Source organism: Pipistrellus hanaki, assembly GCF_964339955.1.
Source record: "Pipistrellus hanaki genome assembly, chromosome: 1".
Classification (NCBI taxonomy): Eukaryota; Metazoa; Chordata; class Mammalia; order Chiroptera; family Vespertilionidae; genus Pipistrellus; species Pipistrellus hanaki.
In genome coordinates, this window is record NC_140503.1 from 108,555,801 (window position 1) to 108,583,767 (window position 27,967).

Sequence of the window (27,967 nt, forward strand, 5' to 3'; positions counted from 1 at the left end):
GATAATAAAATGAAATCCAAGTTCATATTTGACCTTTGGGATTTAGGTTATTTATGGATAACCATGTCGAAAAGCTGTTTGAATAAATGTGTGAGACACAAGGAAAAGTTTGCTGCCAAAGACATCAGAGCAGCAGAAATACAATTTTACAGTATGTAGTACATTCAGAAAACACTGACATTATCAAATTACTTAAGTAAATGCAGCTAGTCTCCAAGAGAATCCTTTTTTCTAGCATGGAAATGTAACTGCCTAGAAAAAAAAAAAAGGTGATTCAACAGGAAAGGGGAAATATGAAACATAGAAAACTATAAAAAAGAAGAGCTACTTCAGGCTAGAGTCAGGGAGCTAATTCTCTTTCAGATTACTGATGTCTCTAATTAATTTTCCAATTGCTTCATAAGACAAGATTGGTGATTAAACAAAATCTTCACATAACTGCAAACAATCAGTTTGCATCTATCAAATAGCTCAATATATCAAAAAGTATTATAACTTATACAAGTTTTCCCCACAATTAACACCTTCATTTCTACTTTCCTATTAAAAAAAAATTCATGCAAGAGGAGTTAATTTGACATTACCTAAAGTAAAAATAAAAAGTGTTGTTGGATGCCAATAAATAGATTCTCCAATACACTATTGATATTTAATAGCTCATAAACTATTAACATTTCTGTACTTAAAAATAATGGTGGATTCATAGACTGAAACTTAGTACTTTGTTTTGATTAATTTAAATTTTATCCATGTTGTAATCAGTGAAATATCCTATCTAATAAAAGAGTAATATGCAAAGTGACCATACCTCCCAGACACCCACCAGCCATACTCACCAGCCACAACCACAGGCCAATCACAATGAGTATGCAAATAAATCCAACCAAGATGGCTACCGCCACAGAGAGCAGGAGGGAGGCTTGGCTTTCCCTGGCAATGGAAGATGCCAAACTTTCCACTTGCCCTTGCAGGCCTAGGCCTCCACTCAATGCTACAAAGTTTCAATTATAGAAGGTAAACAAACCCAAACAGAAATGGTTGCAGCCATGGAGCAAGCAGGAGGCTTGGCTCTGCTCTAGGCTACAAAGTTTCAATTGTAGAAGATACATAACCCAGATACCAGGGCCTTTGCTTGAGTCACCAGGGGATGTGGCCAGCCTGAAAACCAACACAGGCCCCTGGCCCAGGCCACCCCACACCCCAAGGGAACCCCAACTCTGATCTGGGACACCCTTCAGGGAAAACCAGCCAGCCCCCACCCATGCACCAGGCCTCTATCCTATCTAATAAAAGAGTAATATGCAGATTGACCATCACTCCAACACACAAGATGCCTGCCCCCATGTGGTCAAAGATCCTGCCCCCATGTGGACACAAGATGGCTACCACAAAATAGACAGCAAAGGAGGGCAGTTGAGAGGGACCAGGCCTGCAAGGGAGGGCAGTTGGGAGCAATCAAGCCTGTAGGGGAGGGCAGTTAGGGGTGACCAGGATGGCAGAGGAGGGAAGTTGGGGATGACCAGGCCTGCAGGGAAGGGCAGTTGGGGGGACCAGGCCTGTAGGGGAGGGCAGTTAGGGATGACCAGGCCTGAAGGGGAGGGCAGTTAGGGGCAAACAGCCTGGCAGGGGAACAGTTATGCATCAATCAGGCACCAGAGTGGTTAGGGGTGATCAGGCTGGTAGGCAGAAGTGTTTAGGGGCAATTAGGAAGGCAGACAGGTGTGTAGTTGGGAGCCAGAAATCCTGGTTTGTGAAAGGAGTTCCAGATTGGAGAGGGTACAGGCTGGGCTGAGGGACACCCTCTCCCTCCATGCACCAATTTTGTGCACCGGGTCTCTAGTTTTTAAATAATTATGTGCTTCAAAGTCCCCCCCAAATTATGCCAACCAAAAAATGCCGACTATGGTGGTTCTTTTCCCATTAATAACTCTAGGCCAGGCACTAGCCCAGTTAGCATAAAAAAAAAAAAAAGTCAGTTCTATTTAAAATTTTCAATAAAATATTTAAACTTTTTTTATTTTTTTATTTTCCTCCTTTATTTTTCCCATTACAATTTACCTGGCTTAACTGCCTTCCACTCCACTTATCCTCCTCCACACTGTGTCACCACACTGTGTTCATGAGCTTTCTCTCTCTTTTTTTTTTTTTCTCAATCCCTTCACTCCCTCACCTCTCAACCCTCCTCTCACCAGAGCTGACTGCCTGCTCTCTATAGTCTGTATTTTGCTTGTTAGTTCAGTTTGTTCATTAGATTCCACATATGAGTAAAAATCATATGGTGTTTCTCTTTCTCTGACTGGTTTACTCCACTTAGCATAATGTGTTCCAGGTCCTTCCATGCAGTTGCAAAGGGTAAAATTTTCTTCCTTTTATGACTGAGTATTATTCCCATTGTGTAAATGTCCTAGAGGGTAAGAACAGTAGTTAGCATCTTCAGCAGTGATGAAGATCTGCATATTATTACCTGCTACCAAAAAGCTGAGGGCAATTCCCCTAACCTGATATTTTTTTTTTATTGTTTACCAAACCTTACCTTTGATATGTGTGTCTGCTTTGCTAAAGGAAAAAATGTGTGAAAAAAAAGCCATAGGTCCGGACATTCAGGGAACCACTCCACTAGAGAGCTGGTTTCCACCTGGTTTCCATGCCTTTCAAATCTAATTTCTTGTCTATTCTCCATCCATTTATGCATCAGCCCCTTCTACAGATTCCCGAACCCTTGCTGCTAAAAGACTGTGGCATAAATATGCTATCATATAAAATGTTACTCATATTTACATATCCAACTTAATTTTTAATGTATTTCTTCATTGATTGTTTTTCTTTCTATTGAATTTATTGGATGGCACTGGTTAACAAAATTAAACAAGTTTCAGGTGCACAATTCCACATCACATCATCTGTACTTGTACTATGTGTTCACCACCCCAAGTCAAGTCTCTGTCCATCATCATTTATCCCCCTCATAGCCTACTCCACCTGTCCTAACCCCCTTCCCCTAGCAATCCCCACACTAGTATCCTTTGTCCATGAGTTTTCTCTTTATTTTTTGCTTAATTTCTCCATTTCCCTTAACCCCATCTCCCTGATAGCTAAAAGGCTGCTCTCTATCTATAGGTCTGTCACTATTTTTCTTTTAGTTCATGTCATTCATTAAATTCCACATACTAGTGAAATCATATGGTACTTGTATTTCTCTGATTGGCTTATTTAACATAGCATAATACTCTTCAGGTCCAACTATGCTGTTGCAAATAGTAAGATTTCCCTTTTTTCACAACCAAGTAGTATTGCATTGTGTAAATATACCACCAGCTTATTTATTTATTTATTTATTTATTTATTTATATTTTTAATGAATCTTTATTGTTTAGCTTATTACAGTTGTTCCTCTTTTTTCCCCCCAGATAACTCCCTTTCATCCAGTTCCCACCCCGTCCCCTGCCCTTACTCCCCCTTACTGTCCTCATACATAGGTGTATGATTTTTGTCATTTCTTCCCACACCCCCACACTCCCTTCCCCTGAGAATTGTCAGTCCACTCCCTTTATATGCCCCTGATTCTATTATATTCATCTGTTTATTCTGTTCATCATATTTTTTATTCACTTGATTTTTAGATTCACTATGTTGATAGATATTGTTGTTCATAATTTTTATCTTTACCTGTTTCTTCTTCCTCTTCTTAAAGAATACCTTTGAGAATTTCATATAATTCTGGTTTGGCAGTGATGAACTCCTTTAGATTTTTCTTATCTGTAAAGCTCTTTATCTGACCTTCAATTCTGAATGATAGCTTTGCTGGGTAGAGTAATCTTGGTTGTAGGTTCTTGCTATTCATTACTTTGAATATTACTTGCCACTCCCTTCTGGCCTGCATAGTTTCTGTTGAGAAATCAGCTGAAAGACATATGGATACTCCCTTATAGGTAATTAACTGTTTTTCTCTTGCTTCTTTAATATTCTCCCTTTGTCTTTTGCCCTTGACATTTTAATTATGATGTGTCTTGGTGTGGTCCTCTATGGATTCCTTTTGTTTGGAGTTCTCTGCATTTCCTGGACTTGTAAGTCTATTTCTTTCACCAGGTAGGGGAAGTTTTCTGTCATTATTCAAATAAATTTTCAATATCTAGCTCTCTCTATTCTTCTGGCATCCCCATAATTCAGTCCACTTAAAGTTGTCCTAGAGGCTCCTAACACTGTCTTCATAATTTTGGATTCTTTTTTCATTTTCCTTTTTTCCAGTTGGGTGTTTTTTGCTTCTTTGTATTTAAAATCTTTGACTTGATTCTTGGGATTCTCTAGTCTGCTCTTGGATCTCTGTATATTATTCTTTATTTTAGTCAGTGTATGCTTAATTTCTAACTGGTCTTTTTTCATATCCTTGAGGGTCTCACTATATTTCTCAGAGGTTTCTGGAAGATTCTTGAGTAACCTTATAATCTTCATTTTGAACTCTATATCCAGTAGTTTGCTTTCTTCCACTTTTTTTCATTTGTGACCTGTTTCTTTGACTTCACATTTTGGCTGCTTCCCTGTGTTGACAAAGTGGCTTTGAGTGTTAGGTGTCCTATAGGGCTAGTGGCTCAGCCTCTCAGAGGTGGACACTTTTGGTGCAACCCTTTGTGTGCTGTTTGCAGAGTCTTATTCTAGTTAAGCCTTGATTGCTGTTGATATCACTGGGAATAATTGACCTCCAGGCTGATTGGCTGTGAGGATCAGTTGTGTCTATGCTGGGAAACCTTCTGTGTTGGAGACACCCTTATGTGGCAGGACTTGCTTCAGTAGGGCTTTGGCGCTCACTGAGTCTGCCCACTGAGTGTGCCTCTTATGGATGTGAAGAGTTGTAATCTGGATGGTCTCACTCTGACCACTGGATACACTGGCTCTTGGATCTCCAAGGAGGTCCAAAGTCAGCCACTGTCTGAGGCCATCCAGCAGAGGCTACAGAGAGATCTGCAGATTCCTCCTCTTTGTTTGGAGTTTGGAGGTGTCCAGATGAAGCCCAGCTGTGACACAATGCAAGTTGCTGTAGAGCCTTGGGGTGTTTTTTTGGGGGTTTTTTTTTTTTTTTGGTTTTTTTTTTGGAAGCTCTGGGGCTCTCTGACCCAGCTCTAGTTTCTTAGATTGCAAAAGGTCAGGCCATTCATATGCAAAAGCCTCTGTGCACAACTTGGGTGGAGTTGTAAATTGGGTGGGGCGGGATCTTAGGAATCACTATGGTGGATGAAACAGAATGGTTAGCCATTAGCCCACCCCTGAAGAGACCCCCGGGTCTCTGTGTCCTATGACACAATGCAGGAACAATGATTGCTGAAAAACTTCTGAAAGAAAGCCGCCCGATGCCAAACAGTCCAGTTTCTCCCTGTATGAGGTATAAGTCTGAGTCCCCAGAGTCTCTCTCGGAACTGGAGTTCAGATCAGTCAGTCAGGAGCTTGTATCTCCCTCTCAATTGAAAAAGACAACAGTGTATCCAGTTACCAGCCCCTTTTGTGCATGCCTCTGTACCTCCACACTTCCACACCACACCTCCGCATCTCCTACCAGACTGAATGTGCTTTTCTCTTTCCTTCCAGTGGTAGAATTTCCACTCAGCCAGCCTTCCCATGGTTCTGGATGATATTAGTTTTGTCTTATAGTTGTAGTTTTGATGTGGTTGTGCACAGCATCAAGTTCAGGTGTTTACCTATGTCACCACCTTGGTTGCCCTGGGTCAGTCACTTTCAAGATTTACCACAAACTTTTTAACCACTGATCCATTGATGGACATTTGGATTGCTTCCAAATCTTGCTTATCTACATTAATAAAAGAGAACAATGCAAATTGACGATACCCTCATGATGCCCACCAGCCAATCAGAAATAATTATGCAAATTAACCCAACCAAGATGGCAGGTTAATTTGCATATTCAGGCGCTGAGTGGCCGGGGTGAAATGGTTGCATCGTTGCAATGGTGACAATGCAGGCATTCTGCACCACCCTAGCCTCTCCCGGACTCTGGGCAGTGTGGGAAAGCGGAAAGGCACCTCTGGGCTGGAGCAAAGGCAGAAAGGGGGCTCTGGCCTAGGTTAAAGGGGTGCCAGCATCCAGGGGAAGGAAGGCCCATTCTTCCACAAATCTTTGTGCATCGAGCCTCTAGTTGTAAATAACCCTGCAATGAACATAGGTTGCATATATTTTTTAAAATTAGTGTTTTGGGTTTCTTTGGATAAATGTCCAGAAGTGTAATTGCTGGGTTATAAAGCAGTTGCATTTTTAATTTTTTTGAGTTAACTCGACAGTGTTTTCTATAGTGGCCACACCAATATGCATTCCCTATTCTCCACATTCTCACCAACACTTGTTGTTTATTGATTTATTGATAACTATTCTGACAGGTGTTAGGTAATATCACACTATGGTTTTAAATTTTATTTCCCCAATAATTAGCAATGTTTTGTATGTTCTCATATGTCTGTTGGCCATCTGTATGCCCTTTTTGGATAAATGTCTATTTAGGTCTTTTGCTCATTTTTTAATTAGATTGTTTGTGGGGGTTTTTGTGTTTGTTTCTTTGTGGTGTTGAGTTGTATAAGTTCTTTATAAATTTTGTATGTTAATGTCTTATCAGATGTACCATTGGTCAATATCTTCTTTGATTAGGTGGGTTGTCTTTTCATTTTGTTGAGGGTTTTCTTTGCTGTGCAAAAATTTAGTTTGATGTAGACCCATTTGTTTAGTTTTGCTTTTGTTTCCACTGCCTGAGGAGATATGTCAGGAAAAATATTGCTACGAGAAATGTCAGATTTTACTGCCTGTTTTATTTTAGAATTCTTATTGACTTCAAGTCTAACATTTAAGTTTTTAATGCATTTCGAGTTTATTCTTGTTGTGGTGTAAGAAGGAGGTCTAGTTGTGTTTTATTTTTGTTGCACTTATCTTTCCAATTTTCCCAACACTATTTATTGAACAGACTATCTTCAGTCTTTTGCATGTTTTGCCTCCTTTGTCAAATATTAATTGATTATAAAGGCATGGGTTTATTCTGGGCTTTCTATTCTGTTCCATTGATTTATATGTCTGTTTTTATGCAGTACCATGTTGTTTAGATAATTATGGCTTTGTAGTATACTTTGGTATCAGAAGTGTTTCCTCCAACTTTTTCTTATTCTCTAAAGTTTATAGTATTTATTTAACACCTTATCAATTAAGCAGATAAATTATACAATATGGAATTATTGTATTTTAATTGATATTTACACAGGGACCAGATTCACCTCTTAATTTTACTTGATAATACTTTCCATTTATAATAAGAAACAAAAAAGAAATTAAGAGAGGGTAGGAAAAAAAGACATAACCTCCTGATGTTCTTAGGAGTTTGGAGTTTCTAATCTACTGCAATTACTATGTTCAGTTTGCCCCAATTCAGGTCTCAGCAAAGTCATACTTACTTACATAATGCAACCTTCCCATGCTGAGCTACCAAATAAGGTAGGGCCACCCCCCCACTTAACTTCTGACTCAGACATCACTACACTGCTAGTTTGTGAGAGAAGCAGGACTGGATCTGTTCTCATAGCCAAGAACGTCCTCAAAAGCTGTTTGAAATATGAACCACTTTGGAAGAAGGCTGTTTCCACTGCCCTCTCTAATGTATTTAAGATTTTTCACTACCTCTCTTGGTCCAGTTCTCACTTACTGCCTGCTGGGTGCCAGAGGTCTGTATTGCTCTTGTTGAAGCCCAAGAACCATCTGAGATGTGGTTTTTATTGTGCCTTTCTACACAGCCACTGGTACAGTCTCTGTTTCATTGTTCCAGACAACTGTGTTTCTTCAGGAACTGACAGAAAATGCTCCTTTCTTTAGCATTCCTTCCAGTATGGGCTGCTTCATGACTAAATGACCCTTCCTCCAGTGCTACAGCATTTTGATGTCCTCATGTAACCAGTCCCTTGGGCCCTGTGCAGCATTTCCACATATAGTGCTCTGAAACCACTATATATCCATTTTCTTTTCCTTTCACAACAGAAAACAACTTTTAAATCACTTTATACATTGCCATTAGCTAAAATACTGCATTTCTTTGAATGCCTTCTAAGTGAAGCACGGACTAAGTTCTGATCATTGAGATATATGCAGAGGAATTTGTGAGAAGTTTTCTTAAAAGGATGGAGACATGCACTTTCCTTTCTATTTCTCTTTTGAACTGAGCAGAATAAAACAAAGTTAAGAGTTCAAGCAAGCATCTTAAACCTTAAATGATAACCACATGCTAAACAGAACAAAGGATCACAAGCAAACAAACAAACACCATTTGCCTGGATCTCTGTGGAATGTGGGCCTTTAGCAGTTACATGGACCTAGTATCAGAACCAAATGTTTATGCCTTTTTTGTAATTTATTATCAATTATGCCTACCATTCTAATAATAACAGTAACAACAAATTTATGTGCCTTATAGTATTTTCTTTGTATTATACCTGTGAAATAGATACAGTAGCCTTTTAAAATATGGTGAAATAATCATGTATAACTGTAACTATAACTAAATATAGTCAAACCTGGCCTTTTAATAAAAGGCCAGCACTATAACCGTAATGACCAGAACAACCAGAGACTAGAACCACCACAGCCTATCTCTGGGCTGGCCCCATCCCCAAGCAATCAGTTAGGGAGATCAGGCAGGCAGGCAGAATGGTTAGGGGTCATCAGGTAGGCCGATGGACCCTCACAGGGCTGGCCCTGCCCCCCAGCAAGCAGTTAGGGGTGATCAGGTAGGCAGGCCCAGATCCCCAGCAAAGAAACGGGGAGGCCTAGGCCACTGGCAGTGACTCTGTGGAAGGTGTGTGGACTGCCAGTGATCACCCCACAGAGGGAGGCCCAGGCCCACTAAGTGATTGTACCCCCTCCTATCACCTGCAGAAGGAGACCACCAGTGGCATGGGTGGTGAGGGGCAGCACTACACAGATGGCAAGCAATGGCAGCAGCAGGGGTGGGGCCAGGTGCTTCAATAGGTTCTGATCTCAGGCCAGGCCTAAGGACCCTACCCAAGGTGTTCAGGATTGTGAGAAGATGCAGGCAGGGCTGAGAGACACCCCTCAGTGCATGAAATTTCATGCATCGGGCCTCTAGTGTGTGTGTGTGTGTGTGTGTGTGTGTGTGTGTGTGTGTGTGTGTGTGTACTAGAGGCCCGGTGCACAAAATTTGTGCACTGGGGTGGTGCCCTCAGCCCAACCTGCACCATCTCCAATCTGGGACCCCTTGGGGGATGTCTGACTGCCAGTTTAGGCCTGATTGGGCCTAAACAGGCAGTTGGACATCCCTTTCACAATCCAAGACTGGTGGCTCCCAACTGCTCACCTGCCTGCCTGATTGCCCTAACCACTTCTGCCTGCCATCCAGATCACCCCCTACCCACTCCCTTGCCAGCCTGATCGACGCCTAACTGCTCCCCTGCCAGCCCAATCATCCCCTACTGCCCTCCTCTGACAGCCCGGTCACCCCCAAATGCCCTCCCCTGCATATTCCATCTTTATTATAGGGTTTTCTCTTTAACATATTGGACACCCTAACTGGTTTGGCTCAGTGGATGGAGCATCAGCTTGCAGACTCAGGGGTCCCAGGTTTGATTCCAGTCAAAGGCATGTATCTTGGTTGGGGGCACATACCCAGTGGGGAGTATGAAGGAGGCAGCTGATCAATATTTCTCTCTCATAGATGTTTCTAGCTCTCTGTCCCTTTCCCTTCCTCTCTATAAAAACTTTATAAAATATATTAAAAAAGATAAACATTTAAGATTACTCCATATCTGTCTGGCTGGTGTGAATCAGCAGTTGAGACCCCAGGTTGTTGCTGCAAGAGGATTGCTCCATGGGGGTGCAGGTGCCTCTGAGGCTGAGACCCTGGGCTGCTGGGAGGGGATTGCTTTGGGGAGGGAAGGGGTGGTAATGGGTGCTTCCAAGGCTAAGACCAGAGGATGCAGGTGTGTGTGTGGGGGGGGATCAATCTGCGGAGAGTGAATTTGTTTTTGTTTTCTATACAGGGTCAGGAAGGCCTCTGGGCAGCATTCCACCTGACCACTTATGCTGCTGGCTCTCAGGGGCAGCCCTCCCTGGGACTGGGGGACTCTGGTGGGGCTGAGGGGATGGGTGCCACCATCTTGTGACTATGGACCCTGCCATTTTGTCACAGAGTGATGGTTAATTTGCATATTACTCTTGTATTGGATAGGAATTAATGGTTAATTTGCATATTGCTCTTTTAGTAGATAGGATACTAGAATATATCTTCAAATATTGTCCCTGCATGTAAATAAGTAATTGTGAGTACATTTGATATCTCCAGTAGGTTATGAGTTTATTTGCGACATGGAATGTGTTTTATTCTCTCTATATAACATATTGCTAAGGACACAATAAATTGAACTAGAAAACCAAGAACAATTGAAAAAGGAAAAACAAAATATTCTTAAAAGTAGAACATTGATGACTAAGTAATGGGCGGGACATAAGCCATGTGATTCAATAGACTAATATTACTTTCAATAAGCAGGACAGAGATAAAGCTTCAAAGCAGCAGTTTTTGCCTACTATTTTCTATATTTCCCTGTCCTTGAAAGCTTTTGCCTACTATTTTCTATATTTCCCTGTCCTTGAAAGCTGACCTTTTTCTTTCATTAAAGTAGTTTATAAAATAAGTCATCCTGTTTTGTTGTTGTAGTTTAAAAAAAATACATATGTATAGGTACAGAAGTAGAATGAGATCAAGGGCAATTGATCATCCCAAGCATTTAGGAGACACCCAATGGATATCAGTTGTGTGTAAAAGTTGATTTTATATTTGAGGAAAGAAACTATTACTGAAGAGGTGACTTAAACCCAGTAGTTGGTTGGTAAATGTGTAACAACCCAGTTCCTAGAAACATAGAAAACAAAATAAAGCAATTCTTTCATCCACCAAAAAGGAAAAAAAAAAAAAAAAAAAAGCCCTTATTGGTAGTGTTTGCTAGATTATGTGGTAAAAATACTGCCTTCATGAAAAATTTGATGCTACAAACTATTTTATCACTGGATCATAAAATTCCTGAAAATTTAATAATCTCTTGTCAGCAGGAAGAGGCAGCTATAGTATTTTTTTTTTCTTCTGCAAAGAGGACTGTAGCTTGTACTTCTTATAAATTTATATGGTTAAAAAATGTTTTTAAGGCCTTTAGGTTTTCAAAAATTTCTCAACATAACAAATAACATTTGCTTACTGAGTTCCTTAATATCTGAAAACAGTCCCCATGTTTAATTACTTAGTCATCAATGTTTAGATAACTATGTTCTCATTTGAGTTGAAGTATTCAGACACAAGCCCATATTTGACCAATTCATCCAGTGAGTCTACAGTAAGGCCAAGGAACAAACCTGGATTTGCATGTGGTCTCCCCTCAGAGAATTTCAGAGATTGAAGAGCTGAGTGTTCCTGAACCAACAAAAGTTTCATTGCAGCAGTAAGAGCACTCTGAAGCCACCTGCAGGTACATGTTTGTTTCATACACAGGCAGCTGCCCTTATGCTCTAGATAGCATAAGTCAATCAAAATTCTGGGTTAAACCATAGCAACTCTATTTCCACAACTGAATGCAAATTATCCATAAACTATTTTCTAAGGAAACTAATAAAGATAGGTAATCACTCAAAAAGAGACTAAGTATAGCAAGCAACTATAAAAAGTCTTTATTGCCGAAACTGGTTTGACTCAATGGATAGAACATTGGACTGCGGAGTGAAAGGTCCCAGGTTCGATTCCGGTCAAGGGCATGTGCCTTGGTTGAGGGCACATCCCCAGTAGTGTAAGAGGCAGCTAATTGATGATTCTCTCTCATCAATGTTTCTAACTCTCTATCCCCGTCTCTTCCTTTCTGTAAATAATCAATAAAATATATTTTTAAAAAAGTCTTTATTGTTTTAATACCTAGTTGAAGATTATCTTAGTTATCATAAATACAACCTATGTTATAAAAATCACAACAAAATAATTACACTAGATGAAAGTACATTACTTTATACTTTACAAGGTAGTAGCACAGACATTTTCTCATTTTGATAGTCACAATATCCCTGTAATTTGGATAAGGAAGAGGTGATCTCTCTAAGTAAAAAATATTATAATATATACTTAAATTACAATTTATGTGATCTTTAGAAAATGAACTGTTTTATAAAGAAGAATCCTGAAAATGATGAACCTTAAGACATTAATAAGGATGGGAAGATACTGGATAAAAATTTAAATCCTAAATAGACAACTTTTTATTATCCTACTAGAGGCCTGATGCACAAAATTCATGCAAGGATGGGGGTTTCCCTCAGTCCAGCCTGCACCCTCTCCAATCTGAGACCCTTCAAGGGATGTCCAACTGTTAAATGGGCAGTTGGACATCCCTCTCGCAATCCAGGATTGCTAGCTCCCAACTGCTCACCTGCCTTCCAGCCTTTTCACCTCCTAACCACTCTGCTGCCAGCCTGACTGATGACTCACTGCTCCCCTGCCATCCTGTTTGCCACTAACTGCCCTCCCTTTCAGGCCTGGTCACCCCTAACTTCCCTTCCCTGCCAGCCAGGTCACCCATAGCTGCCCTCCCCTGCAGACCTGGTCCCCTCTTCCCAACTGCTCTCCCCTGAAGGCCTGGGTCCCCTCCAACTGCCCTTCCCTGCAGACCTGGTCACCCCCAACTTCCCTCCTCCGCCAGCCTGGTTACACCTAACTGCCCTACCCTGCAGGCTTAATTGCCCTCCAAACTGCCCTCCCCTGCTTGCCTGATTGCCCACAACTTCCCCCCTCCCCCCACGCCAGCCTGGTCCCTCCCAACTGCTCTTCCCTGCTGGCCATCTTGTGGTGACCATCTTGTGTCCACATGGGGGCAGGATCTTTGACCATATGGGGGCAGCCATCTTGTGTGTTAGAGTGATGGTCAATCTGCATATTACTCTTTTATTAGATAGGATAGAGGCCTAGTGCATGGGTGGGGGTTGACTGGTTTTCCCTGAAGTGTATCCCGGATCAGGGTGGGGTTTCCCTTGGGGTACGGGGTGGCCTGAGCAAGGGGCCTATGGTGATTTGCAGGCCAGCCATGTCCCCTGGTGGCCCAAGTAGAGACCTTGGTATCTGGGGTTTATGTATCTTCTATAATTGAAACTTTGTAGCCTGGAGCAGAGCCAAGCCTCCTGCTTGCTCCGTGGTTGCCACCATTTTTTTAAAATATATATATATATTATTGATTTTTTACAGAGAGGAAGAGAGAGGGATAGAGAGTTAGAAACATCAATGAGAGAGAATCATTGACCAGCTGCCTCTTGCACACCCCCTACTGGGGATGTGCCCGCAACCAAGGTACATGCCCTTGACTGGAATCGAGCCCTGGACCTTTCAGTCCACAGGCCGAGGCTCTATCCACTGAGCCAAACCAGTTTTGGCGGCTGCCACCATTTTTGTTGGAATTTGTTTACCTTCTATAATTGAAACTTTATATCATTGAGTAGAGGCCTAAGCCTGCAAGGGCAGGTGGAAAGCTTGGCTTCCTCTGTTGCCGGGGAAACCCAAGCATTCCTCCTGCTCTCTTTGGCTGTAGCCATCTTGGTTGGCTTTATTTGCATGTTTGCTCTGACTGGCTGGTGGGCGTGGCTGGTGGGTGTCGGGGAGGTATGGTTAATTTGCATATTACTCTTTTATCAGATAGGATACAGAAAATTAATCATTAAATGTCTACCTACCCATAAATAATAGAAAGAAGAAAGAAAAGCAAGGAAGGAAAGAAAATGTTTATCTAATCCAACAGAAATGATAAAACAAAGGAAGAAGGTAGAATGGAAGGAGGAAATCGCACACCAAAATTAAATAGTTTAGACACAAGAATGTAGCTAACATTATAATTATCACCCTGTTCCTTTGAGATTGTACTCCAAAATATCATTAATAAAATTCTTTTTTTTATAATATATTTTATTGATTTTTTACAGAGAGGAGGAGAGAGGGATAGAGAGTTAGAAACCTTGATGAGAGAGAATCATCGATTAGCTGCCTCTTGCACACCCTCCACTGAGGATGTGCCCGCAACCACGGTACATGCCCTTGACCGGAATCAAACCTGGGACCTTTCAGTCTGAAGGCCAACGCTCTATCCATTGAGCCAAACCGGTTTCGGCAATAAAATTATTTTGTGATTCTAATTTGAATAGGAAGTAAAAGGTGTTGGTCTATTCAGCATATATGTATTGAGCCCTTGGACTAGATTCTATTTGAGGCTTGAACACATGGACTTCGCAGGAAAAAATTCTATATGGTATTCTACCTAGTTTCTACCAGAAAAATCAAATATGTAAATTAGGAAACACAATGAATATTAGCTGCAATATTTTACAGGTGGGATTCATTTAGGACAGTCCAATGTGGGCTTTTGCAAAGATAAAAAGCATGAGATTTTTGGCCCAGTTTCAATTGATGATTTTCAGCATAAACAATGTATATTAGTCAGTGTTCACCAGGGAAACAGAACCAGTGGAAGATCTATAACTAAGTATAAATTTGTAACTATACTAGAGGCCCATTGCACAGAGATTCATGTAATAGGTCTTCCTTCCCTTGGCTGCCAGCACTGGTTTTCCTCTGGCGCCCAGGATCCAGGCCTTTGCTCCGGCTGCAGCTGAGAAGATAAGCCTCTTCAGCCTTCAGTCTTCAGTCTTTGGTCTTCAGTCTTCGCTCCATCCCTGTGTATGCAAATTAACCTGCTATCTTTGGGTTATTTTTCTTACTCACTCCTGATTGCCTGGAGGGTGTTGTGGAGGTATGATCAATTTGTATATTTCTATGTTATTAGTGTAGATGTGTTTCTATATATCTTTATATTTAAAGAGAGGAGAAAGAGAAGAGAGCGAAGGAGAATGGATACACATAATAGTGTGTGTGTGTGTGTGTGTGTGAGAGAGAGAGAGAGAGAGAGAGAGAGAGAGAGAGAGAGAGAGAGAGAGAGAGAGAGAAAGACTGGAGAGAGAGATATTGATTGATTTATAATGAGTGAGGAATTTAGTTATTATTAGCATGAGTTCCAGGAAAGTCAATGGTATAATTCAATCTGAATCTGAAGACCTGAGAATCAGGGAAGCCAATGGTGTAAAACCCAGTTCAAAAGCTAGGAACATGGGATGATGAGTGAGATGATCAGATGAAGTGAAGAGAAGAGAAGAGAAGAGAAGAGAAGAGAAGAGAAGAGAAGAGAAGAGAAGAGAAGAGGAGAGGAGAGGAGAGGAGAGGAGAGGAGAGGAGAGGAGAGGAGAGGAGAGGAGAGGAGAGGAGAGGAGAGGAGAGAAGAGAAGAGGAGAGAAGAGAAGAGGAAAGGAGAGGGGAGGGGAGGGGAGGGGAGGGGAGGGGAGGGGAGGGGAGGGGAGGGGAGGAGAGAGGAGAGGAGAGGAGAGGAGAGGAGAGGAGAGGAGAGGAGAGGAGAGGAGGGGAGGGGAGGGGAGGGGAGGGGAGAGGAGGGGAGAGGAGGGGAGGGGAGAGGAGAGGAGGGGAGGAGAGAGGAGAGGAGAGGAGGGGAGGGGAGGGGAGGGGAGGAGGGGAGGGGAGGGGAGGAGGGGAGGGGAGGGGAGGGGTGGGGAGGGGAGAGGAGAGGAGAGGAGAGGAGAGGAGAGAGAGAAAGAAAAAAGGTCAAAATTTATCCTTCCTCTAACTTTTGCTCCATGCAGATCCTCAATGAATTGTATAATGTCTGCCAACATTGAGGAGGGAAATTTACTTTCTCAGTCCACTGATTCAAATGTTAATCTTATCTGGGGTCATGCTCACAGACAAACCCAGATACAATGTTTAATCTGGGCACCCAGTAGCCAGCCAAATTGAGACAAAATTATCATACAATGAATGATAACTTCTGATGCAATGTGTAAACTTCCTTCCCTGAAACATAGACTACTTATTTTTCTACTACATTTTAAGGGGAGCAATATTCTTAAAATTCAATGATCCTGAATGTCTCAGGGAAATCATGATTTCTGTGATGACCAGTTCTGACTCTGACAATGTTTACTTTCCATATTGTCTGAGAACAATTTAGAAATACCTCCTAAACTTACAACAGCAGAAATAATACTCCATTTTCTTTAAAGTTTGATTTTGTTTTGTTTTGTTTTTTTCTTAAGCTTCCAACCTTCTAGGAAGACAGCACTTACTAGGTATTGATATTTATTCAACAAAAAATAAAATTGGCATAGAATATTTATCTGAATTAGTTCTACCCTGACTTTTTATTCATGTTACCCAATTCTAATTAATTGACAGTTCCATACATCTTTTGAGTTTTTTAAAGAAATACACAATTTGGTTTAGAAAACTAAAATAATGTTCAGTGTATCATATCTAATAAAGAGGTAATATACAAATTTATCATCACTCCAACACACAACATGGCTGCCCCCATGTGGTCAAAGATGGTCGACCCCATATGAACACAAGATGGCCACCACAAGAGAGTCAGCAGGGGAGGATAGTTGTGGGCTATCAGGCTAGCAGGGGAGGGCAGTTGGGAGTGACCAGATCTGCAGGGGAAGAAACCAGGCCAGCAAGGGAGGGCAACTGATAGTGATCAGACCTGCAGAGGAGGGCAGTTAGAGGTAACCAGGCCGGCAGAGGAGGGCAGTTGGGGGAACCCAGGCCAGCAGGGAAGTGCAATTAGAGTCAACCAAGCCAGCAGGGGAGGACAGTTAGGGGTGGACAGCAGGGGAGGGCAGTTGGGAGAAACCAGGCCTACAGGGGAGGGCAGTTGAGGACAAACAGGCCAGCAAGGGGAGGGAGCAGTTAGGAGTGACCAGGCAAGCAGGGGAGGGCAGTTAGGGGCAATTGAGGCAGCAGGAGAGGGCAGTTAGGGTGACCAGGCTGGCAAGGGAGTCCAGTTAGGGGTGACTGGGCCAGCTGGGGAAGGCAGTTAGGGGCAATCAGGTCAGCAGGGGAGCAGTTAGGTGTCTATCAGGCTGGCAGGCAGAAGTGTTTAGGGGAAATCAGGAAAGCATGCAGGCGAGTGGTTGGGAGCCAGCAGTCCTGGATTGTGAGAGGGTTGTCCAACTTCCCATTTACACTCAATCCCACTGGGATAAGGACTAAACAGGCAGTCAGACATCCCTCCAGGGTCCCAGATTGGAGAGGGTGCAGGACACACACCCCCGTGCATAAATTTTGTGTACAGGGCCTCTAGTACCTTTATAAAATAGCACTGATTTAAATGATTTTCTAACAGTATCTATTATCTCCCTCTGAAATATAGATTAAAAAAATCAAAGCCATTTTAGATATTTTTAAATTTTAGTTTTTAGAAATATGCCAATAAAAGGCAAAATGTTTTTCTTTACATGTATGAAATATGTATGCTTATTATATTGACAGTATAATCTGGGATTAATAGCATCAATATTAAAGCATATAAGATTTGACACAATAATATAATGTGGGGTTTGATATATAGCAAACATGTCAAACTCAAAGGTTAACACAGACCAAATAAACAAGGTTTAAGTTTATGTGGGCTGCAAAAAAACAAAAGCTTCAATTTTCATAGAAATGTAGGTGTATTTTGATAGAGATATGATAAATATAAAGGGCTAAAATAAATGAGTAACTGTTAACATAAAATAATAGAACATTTTAATGAAAATTAATATCTTCTTGAACATTAACTTACCAGACACTGAATAACTGCACAAATTAATGTGTAACACAAATTAACCAAATTTTCTTATTCTCCAAAAGCAAAATATTTCCTGTTACGCACACCAAACAAGTCAGTACAAAACTAATGATGTGGAAATCAGCTGCTAAAATATTCACTGCTAGTATTAGTGGAGAGAAATGGTGTGCCTGTGGGTAAGGCACATAAGGACATTGAATGCAACACAATTATAGTAATCAGTCATTAGTGAACATTGCAGTCTGCTATTAATAATTATGTATAACAGGATATTGTAAAAATTAAGTTACAAAATTTTTATTAAAATGTTTCTTACATACTCTTAAGTTGGCTCTTAAGTTGGCTGGGCCACAAAAACATTTGTTGTGGGCCTCGTCCAGCCTGTGGGCCGTGGGTTTGATATGCCTGATGTAAGTGACTAAAGAGATGTTTCACCTCTTATCTTTAAAAGATAAATATTCTTTAAAATATTTGGACTTACCTACTTAGTTGTCTCAATTTCAAAACTACCGTGTTTCCCTGAAAATAAGACATCCTCCGAAAATAAGACCTACTTACAGGTTTCCTTCTGAGTGAAATATAAGGAATCCCCCCAAAAATAAGGCCCCCCTAGGCTCTGTCTCAGAATGCTATTGCTAAACATGAGAGATCTGGTCCACTGATTCTGAAAGAAATGGAGTCACAAGAAATTCACCAGGAAATTCAGGAATTGGATTGCTATGATGATGTTCCAGAAGATGATGACATGATTGTCATTGAATAAATGAGTAAATTCTTGATACTTTAGGATTCACAGTTTGTCTGGTTTGTGTTGACAACTACCGTACTACCGTACCGTATACAGGTAATAAATTTCCTTTATTTTCATTTAACAATGAATGTCTACCGTATTCTTCTTCATGGAAAAATAAGTCATCCCCTGAAAATAAGACCTAGCGCATCTTTGGGAGCAAAAATTAATATAAGACACTGTCTTATTTTCGGGGAAACAGGGTATGTGGATAAATGTAAATCGACTAAGAAGTCCAGTGTCTAGAATTGTGCTGTAATCATTGCCTTAGTCTTTCTTATTTTTAGGTCTTACAATGTTATGTTAAGTGGCAAATAATGTCAATATTTCTAAACTAGCTGTGGTACATTTGCATAATTGAATACTACACTGCTATAAAAAAAGAAAAGTCAAACCATCAGGCCAGATGCCTTGAACTTATACAGTGATATATGCCAATTATTTTTAAATAACACTGGGAAATGCAAAAATAACAAAGCATAAAAAGAAAAGTGCAGCCTCAGAGTTAAAAGGACAGTCTCTGCTTTGAACACATTACAAATCAATCAGTGGTTATGAAATAAAGAATGAAGGGACCCCTGCAATTTGACTAGTGTATTTTCTTCATCAGTGTAATCCATTCTTTCTGAAATTACTGCATGAGAACCACAAAGGTGGCAATAATAGATAAGAAAAAAAATCTTTATTAGATTGTTACGAATCTGAGCTCTGGAGTCTGACTTTCAATGTTTGTGGTTAAAATTCCCTCTTCTACTTGCAGGCGGAGGAAAGTGCACTGTAAACCAGCATGTTGGGGAGAAATGATGGCTCCTGCTTCTTAGATTGTTAGTCTTAAAATGTTTTCCTCTGATGCTCCAAGAAATCTAAAAATGCAGTCAAAGATAAGAAATTTCAAATATTAATCTTTTACTTTATGTAAGAGGTTTCATGGCTTGAATTAAAAGGATCTTATTTGCAAGCCAAATACTCCATTTCAGAATATCAAATGGTCCAAGCCTACTTTTCACCTTTTTATGGATATATGAACTATCTTTATGTGACTCCTATCACTTAATTCAAGAAGAGAGTTCACCATAGGTAAAGATTTAAATATGTTACTTTCATTATAGCATATACAAAGGTCTGACAAAACTTTGCAAAGGTATTTCTGGTGTCCATCAAACACTGGACATATATATAAAAAAAAACCTGTTTTACTAAGGCCCCAAGAGATTGGGCTTTACCTAAAATAAACCTGTGAACTTTGGTCTTTCCCTAGTTCTCAATTGATTATCAGAAAGAGAAGGGAGTAATGGAGGTTGAAGATTTATACTTTTACTAGAGCCCCGGTGCATGAATATTCATGCACTGGTGGGGGCAGTTCCTCAGTCCAGCCTGCCCCCTCTCACAGTTCAGGAGCCCTCTGGGATGGGAGGCAACCAGAAGATCAGGGAAAGGCGACACCCCATCACACCTCTGCCACTGCCAATGACAGCAGTGCAAGACTCAGCCAGCCCTGGTTACCTGAGCCTCGGGCAGCAGGGCAGCTGCCATCCAAAGCTTCCTGCACCTCAGGAAAGCCTTGGGCAGCTGGGGGGCTGAGGGGTCTGGGGGACTCTAGAGGAAGGCCCCCCAGAGGAGCTGAGGGGACTGGGCACAGTCATCTTGTGGCTGTGGGTGCTGCCATCTTCGAGGGGAGGGGTAGTCAGTTAGCATATTCCCTCCTTATTGGCTGTGGGTGCCACCATATTTGTGATAACATGAGAATCAATTAGCAAATTCCTTCTTTATTAGATACGATGGAATAGAAAACTACATAATAAATACATATGTATATATTGTTACAAAAATGTATACACACTTTGAATATAATTATAAATGCAGTGTTTATTAAAATGCATTTCATTTTAATTTAACAGCTATCAGCTGTGATACATTTTTGGGACACATTGTACATATGTATAACAAACACATAAATAGTCCCTTTTTATCCTTTGCACATGGTCAAGTCTAACTATATTAACAGAGATGAAGTAAGATGGCGTCCTTAGCCTCACAGAACATGTGCTAGTTGCTTCTTCCTTATAGAAACAATATCTAAAACTATATAATCATATTTACCAATGTCACTCCAATAAGTGTAATTAAAACAGGAAAAAATAAAATAATAAATACAAAAATAAATAAATTTTAAAAAGAGAATTTGATAAACAAATCCTTGTCAGTATGATAGGAGGTATGCAGAAACTGCTATCTCTATATACTCTCTTTTTGGATTTAAAATCCCAACTGTACATGAGGAATGTTTAGCTTCTGGTATTTTTTAGATATTTTTCTTTGAACACTTGGGAATGCATTTTTATGGAGTTCGTTCCATAGAAAATATTTTCTGTTAACTACTAACAAAGACTTTCATTCTCTTTCATAGGGCACATTTACTTAGCCTGGAACCTGAAGAAATGGAGGCTAAGAAGGTTAAGTAACTTGCCCAAGATCACACACATAGAAATGATGCACAATTTTAAATCAATAAATCAGTATCTATCATGTTGGTGCCATGAGCCTCTTTTCTATCTCTATCTCTGTCTCTGTCTCTGTTTCTATCTCTATCTTTATCTCTCTCACTATTGCTATCTCTATCATCTGACTACAGGCGCGTGCACACACACCTCGATCTCTGTCATCTGACTATACACATATGTGTGTGTGTGTGCGTGCGCACACACACACACGCACACACACACACACACACTATGTGGAATAGCCCAAAAAATAATGTAGAGCTTTTCTTAATGTAAAATTACAGTGTATTTTGGAAGAACCTATCATTTTGTGTATTTTTTCAAGAAAAACCTAAAATGAAGGATACACAAAATGGTGGCCAAATAGGTAGATATGTCCTGTGCCTTTACCTGGAGTAGATAGAAGGAACAACTAAATGCATAACATCCACCCAGAATTGACAAATGAGACATAGCTGGTGAGACAATCTGCAGCTGGAAAAGGCAGCAGGTGCCTACAGAATGGTAGGATCAGGGATCTGGGCTGGAGATAGAGAGATGTGCCACATCAATTCCGCATCCCTGGGGACTCGTGTAACACCTGACTGTGAAAGGGAGGTCCACAGGGCTACTGGCAGCCAGTGAATCTAGATTTAAGAACATAAATATGAGAGGCTGCACCCAGGAAGGCAGCCTGAAGAGCTTCCCAAGTTCCCTGGTGCTGGGTTGGGCCTGGTGGTGGTGGTGGTGGTGGTGGTGGTGGTGTGTGTGTGTGTATGTGTTAAAACTCACAGTTGTGCAGTTGTTTTGCCTTTGTTTTGTCTTTGCTTTTATTTGCTAAACTCAGTTCATAGGACCTCTCAATTACAAATACTGAGGCTGTGGTGCAGATGGAGGCACAAATTTGTTGAGGCTCTGGAAGGGAGAAGGACAGTGAGAGGAGTTTGCAAATCCATCACTGGGATATTCCAAACCCTCCAAACCTAAGCAGCAATTATTCCCCTGAAGAGACAGCAGAGGGAACAAAGGTTTTGAATAGCCCCAGGGAGCCCTCAGGAACTGGGTTGAGGAGGGGTCATTAGGTCCCAGAAAACAATACAGCACCACCTCCACCTAAAGTCCTGTCAGAAACAGGCTCTTGAGTGATTAAGACTGACAGCAGGCAGACAGGCTAAGAGGGCAGATTGGTCCCATCTGCCTGCAGACAAGGCTGTGAAGACAGACACTAAGGAGCCGTGGATCACTTGGAACTTCAACACAGTGCTGAGTACCTAACAGAAAACTGAGAAGAGGCAGGCAGAACAGGAGAGTGTTTTCTTCCCCCCGACCCCCCATTTTTTTTATTAAAGTATTATATGTGTACATATCTTACCATTGACCTGCACCCCACTCTTATACATGCCCTCACACCCCCAGTATTTTGTGTCCATTATGGTTATAAGCTTTCATACAAGTCCTTCAGTTGATCTTTTATCTCCCCCACCACTCCCTAATCTTCCCACTGTAATTTAACAGTCTGTTTGATGCTTTACTACCTCTGTATATATATTTTTGTTCATCACTTTATAATGTTCTTTATTATCCACAAACTAGAGGCCCATGCACAAAATTCGTGCATGGAAGGGGGTTTCCCTCAGCCCAGCCTGCACCCTCTCCAATCTGGGAACCCTCCATGGATTTCCTACTGCTCATTTAGGCACTTTAGCCACTAGGATCGGGCCTAAACAGGCAGTCAGACATCCCTCTCACAATCCAGGACTGCTGGCTCCCAACTGTTTGCCAGCCTGCCTGCCTGCCTGATTGCCCCTGCTTCTGCCTGCCAGCCTGATCACCCCCTAAATATGTCCTTGCCAGCCTGACCTCTGCCTTACTGCTCCCCTGCTAGCCCTATTGCCCCTAACCCTCCTCCCTTGCTAGCCTGGTTACCCCCAACTGCTCTCCCCCGCAGGCCTGGTTGCACCTGACTATCCTACTCTGCTGGCCTGATTGCCCACAACTGCCCTCTTCTGGCCATCTTATGGTGTCCATCTTGTGTCCACATGAGGGTGGCCATCTTTGACCCCATGGCCAACTTTGATCCCATCTTTGACCCCACTATTTTGTATGTTGGAGTAATGGTTAATTTGATTATTACCTCTTTATTATATAGAATTGGCAAACATCAAAGTTGGCAAACAACAAGGTAATAATCTTAAAAGCTGCCAGAGAGAGACAGAAAGTTACCTATGAGGGATCTCCCATCAACTGATTTCTTAACAGAAACAAATAAGGCCGAAAGGGAATGTAATGAAACATACAAAGTGATACAAAGCAAATGACTAAATCCAAGAATACTATACCCAGCAAGGCTATCATTTAAAATTAAAGGTGAAATCAGGAGCTTCACAAACAAAAAAGGGTTAATGGAGTTTATTATCACCAAGCCAGCAATACTATAAATGCTACATGGACTTCTAAAAGGGAAGAAATAGGAAGGGAAGAAAAAATACAGGCATACTTTTACTGACAAAATAGACCTCAAAGTGAAGGCCACAACAAGAGATAAGGAAGGCCACTTTATAATACTAAAGAAAGCAATTCAACAAAAGGATATAACTCTGGTAAACATATATGCATGCAATACAGGAGCATCCAAATATATAATAAAACTTCTGCAAAATATCAAGGGAGAGAATAATAGCAACACAAACATAGTAGGGGACTAAATACCCCATTGATACCACTGGATAAATAATCTAAACAAAAAATCAGCAAAGAAACATCAACCCTAAATGACTCACTAAATCAGTGATGGACTTAATTGATACTTTCAGAACACTTTACCCCAAAGCTACAGAATATACATTCTTCTCAATACTCAAGAGACATTTTCAAAGATAGGCCACATATTGGGACATAGGCAAAATCTCTTCAAATTCAAGAAGATAGAAATCATATCAAGCATCTTCTCAGATCACAATGGTATAAAATTAGAAATCACTACAATGAAAAAAATCAAGCATTTTAGCCTTAGAGGCTAAATAGCATAGGGTTACCAAAGAGATCAAAGAAGAAATACAAAGCATCCTGGAAACAATTGACAATAAAAACACAATAATCCAAAATGTATGGGACACAATGAATGCAGTCCTGAGAGGGAAGCCCAAAGTTCTACAAGCTTACTGCAAAAAACAAGAAAAAAAAAATGGTATCATATTTTCCGGCATATAAGACAACCCCCTAATTTTACAGTTAAAACATAGGTTTAGGCCTATATTCACTGTATAAGACTACCCCCTACTTCCGAGGCAACACCAGTTCTTTTTTTAAGAGACCACCTCTCTGACTCTGGCCAATCTGAGCAGGCTTTTTACTAGAACACTGTTGTCTTATACACTGGAAAATACGGTAATAAATTATCTAACCCTATAACTTAAAGGATTAGAAAGAGAACAACAAGAAAAGGCCAGAATAAGCAGAAGGAACAAAATAATAAAGATCAGAGCAGAAATAAACAATATAGAGACCAAAAACAGAGCAGAAATAAACAATATAGAGACAAAAGATCAATAAAACCAAGAGTTGGTACTTTGAAAGGATAAACAAGATTGATGAGCCTCTAACCAGGCTCACCTAGAAACAAAGATAGGGGACCTAAATAGACAAAATCAGAAATAAAAGAGGTGAAGTAACAACCAACCCCCAGACATACAAAGGATTTATACTAATAAAAGGGTAATATGCTAATTAGACTGGCCATCTTCTGGACATCCATCTGGACAAAGCCATGGTGGCGGGGGCCGAGGTGGTTAGGGGCAACTAGGCTGGCAGGGGTAAACAGTTATGGATGATCAGACTGGCTGGGGAGCAGTTAGGAGCAATCAGGCCAGCAGGCAGAGGTGGTTAGAGGCTATCAGGCAGGCAGAGGTGATCAGGCAGGTGAGCAGTTAGGCGGCACCAGTCCCGAATTGCGAGAGGGATGTCTGACTGCAGGATCGGGCCTAAAATGGCAGTCTGACATCTCCCAAGAGGTCTCAGATTGAAGATGGTGCAGGCCAGGCTGAGGGACCCTCCCCTCCATGCACAAATTTCATGTACCAGGCCTCTAGATATAAAATAATACTACAGCCCTAGCTGATTTGTCTCAGTGGATAGAGCTTCAGCCTGAAGACTCAAAGGTCCTGGGTTCGATTCCCAGTCAAGGGCACATGCCAGGGTTTCAGGCTTTATCTCCAGTAGGGGGCATGCAGGAGGCAGTCAATCCATGATTCTCTCTCATCATGGATGTTTCTATATGTATCTTCCTCTCCCTTCTCTTTGAAGTCTATAAAAATATATAAAACAAAAAAAAATTTAAAACATTACAAACAACTCTACTATGATAAACTGTACAACCTAGGTGAAATTAATATGTTCCTAGAAAAATACAATCTTCTAAAATTCAATCAAGCCGAAACCGGTTTGGCTCAATGGATAGAGCATCGGCTTGGGGACTGAAGGGTCCCGGGTTTGATTCTGGTCAAGGGCATATCCCCAGTAGGAGGTGTGCAAGAGGCAGCTGATTGATGACTCTCTCTCATCGATGTTTCTAACTCTCTATCTCTCTCCCTTCTTCTCTGTACAAAATCAATAAAATATATTTAATAAATAAATAAATAAATAAAAATAAAACTCAATCAAGAACAATGAAAAACCTGAATAAGGTGATAACTACTAAGGAAATTGAATCAGTAATCAAAACACTTCCAGGAAACAAAATCCCTGGTCAAGAAGGCTTCACAAGGAAGTTTTACTAAACATGAAAAGAATTAAAACCAATCCTCCTGTGACTATTCCAAAAAATTTAAGAGGATTCATCATTACATTGGAAAGATCATACAACATGACCAAGTATGATTTATTCCAGTGATGGAAGGATGATACAATAACTGCAACTCAATAAATATGATACATAACATAAACAAATTGAGAGGCAAAAATCACATAATCATATCAGTTGATGTAAAAAAAAAAAAAAGCATTTGACAAAATCCAACCCCTTTATTGGTAAAAACTCTCAGGAAAGTGGGAATAGAGGGATCATACCTCAATGTAATAAAAGTTTTATATAGCAAACACCAGCCAACATTATATTCACTATGCAAACAGTGAAACCATTTCCCCTAAGAACAGGAACAAGACAGGGATGCCCACTTTCACCACTCCTGTTTGACATAGTACTGGAAGTGCTAGCCATAGGTATCAGACAAGGAGAAGAAATAAAAGGTATCCAAAGTGTAATAGAAGAAGAAGTAAAACATCATTATTTGTAGATGACTTGATATTGTACATAGAAAATCCTAAAGACTCCATCAAAAAACTACTAAACTTAAATTAATTTGGCAATGTAGCAGGATGCAAAATTAACACCCCAAAATCTATGGCTTTTTTATACACCAATAATGAACTCACAGAAAGAGAAACTAAAAGACAATCTCATTTACCATTGTAACAACAACAACAAAAATAAGATACCTTTGAGTAAAGTTTACTAAAGAGGTAAAAGTCCTGTACTTGGCCCTCCCCACCAAAGGGCCAAATGGTCCTCACTACAGAGCTTTAGCCATAGGGCATTCAGCACACCCTGACTGACTTCCAGAACCCTTGGCCCTGCCTACACCTTTCCAGTTACTATTTTTTTAAATTATATTTTTGGTAATAAGGAAAAGTCACTCTGCACAGAACAGATGGTATTCTCTTTGTTCATGCATTTTGTGGCTTCGAGCCTGAGAGCAAAACCAAATCTTTTGCTGGGGCAGATGCCTGGTGAAGTTAGAAACTGAGTCTGTGCTTCCATTTCCCCAGCGAGGCTGGGGGTCCAGGATGTGTCTGCCCTCCAGCAGCGCCCTGATCTGGCCACAGTTGAACAAATAAGCAAAGGCAGAACCAGCAGCGCCTGTCACCTCTCTGGCTGCCCCTTGGAGCCCACCAAGCCCAGCCTGACCAATTCCACAGCCAGGGAGCAGTCCATCTTCAGCACAAGGTCACATGTGTTCCTGGATCCCTGAAGGCAAGCACACACTCACCGTCTCCTACTTCTATGATGCCACCCACCACATCTACAGAAGAATCAGCATTGGAGGTGCCACGGCCATTATCAACAGTGCTGTCACCCCCAACACGACCTTTACCAAAACCTCCCAGAAGTTCGGACAATGGGCAGACAGTCGTGCCAACACTGTCTTCGGCCTTGGCTTTACTTCTGAACAGCATCTAACCCAGTTTGCTGAGAAGTTCCAAGAAATGAAGGAAGCAGCGAGGCTGGTGCGGGGGAAATCTCAGGATGAGGGGGAGCTCATCAGTCCAGCCCTGGGCCTATCCACTCACCAGGTGTCCCCCAGCCCCCTCATCAGCACCAATGGTCCCCCCATTGATGAGAAACTGTTCTGCAACCAGAGCACGGAAGCCCCTGGCCCCTCAGAGTGAGAGCAACTCAAGGAGATGCTGTCAGAGGGCTCCATGGGCGGGGTACATGGGAGGCCGAGTTCTTCGCGCTGCAGGACAGCAAGGACAAGTTGGAGAGCGCCTTGAGAGAGGCCAACGCGGCCTCCGCCCAGTGGAGGCGGCAGCTAGAGGCACAGCATGCAGAGGCTCAGGGGCTGCGGCAGCGGGTGGCCGAACTGGAGGCCCAGGCAGCCACAGAGCCGACCCCAGTCAGTGAGAAAGAGGAACCAGGCCAGGCACTGGAACAGCTGGGGTCCTTAGTGCAAACCAAGGACCAGGTGAGCACTGAGCATGAGATCCACATGCTCAAGGGCCAAGCTGGTGGGCCCCGTGAGGCCCCTGATGCAGTGGATCGGGAGGAGAGGCAACAGAAGGTGCAGGACCTGGAAACCTGCAATGTGGAGTTGAAGCACCAGCTGCGAGTGACAGAGCACAGCCTGGAGGAGGCTCTGGCTGAGCAGGAACGGGCAAGGGCTGAGGTGTGCGGGGCTGCACAGCTGCTGGACGTTAGACTGTTCGAGCTGAGTACTTAG

General features: G+C 41.6%; 1 pseudogene across 1 annotated transcript; it reads left to right on the forward strand.

The window, feature by feature from the left end:
- The first annotated feature begins 63 nt into the window (after positions 1-63).
- On the forward strand, positions 64-27,967 carry LOC311612376 (homer protein homolog 3-like; annotated as a pseudogene). Its single transcript has 2 exons — positions 64-151; positions 26,796-27,967. The product of its transcript is annotated as a homer protein homolog 3-like (transcript).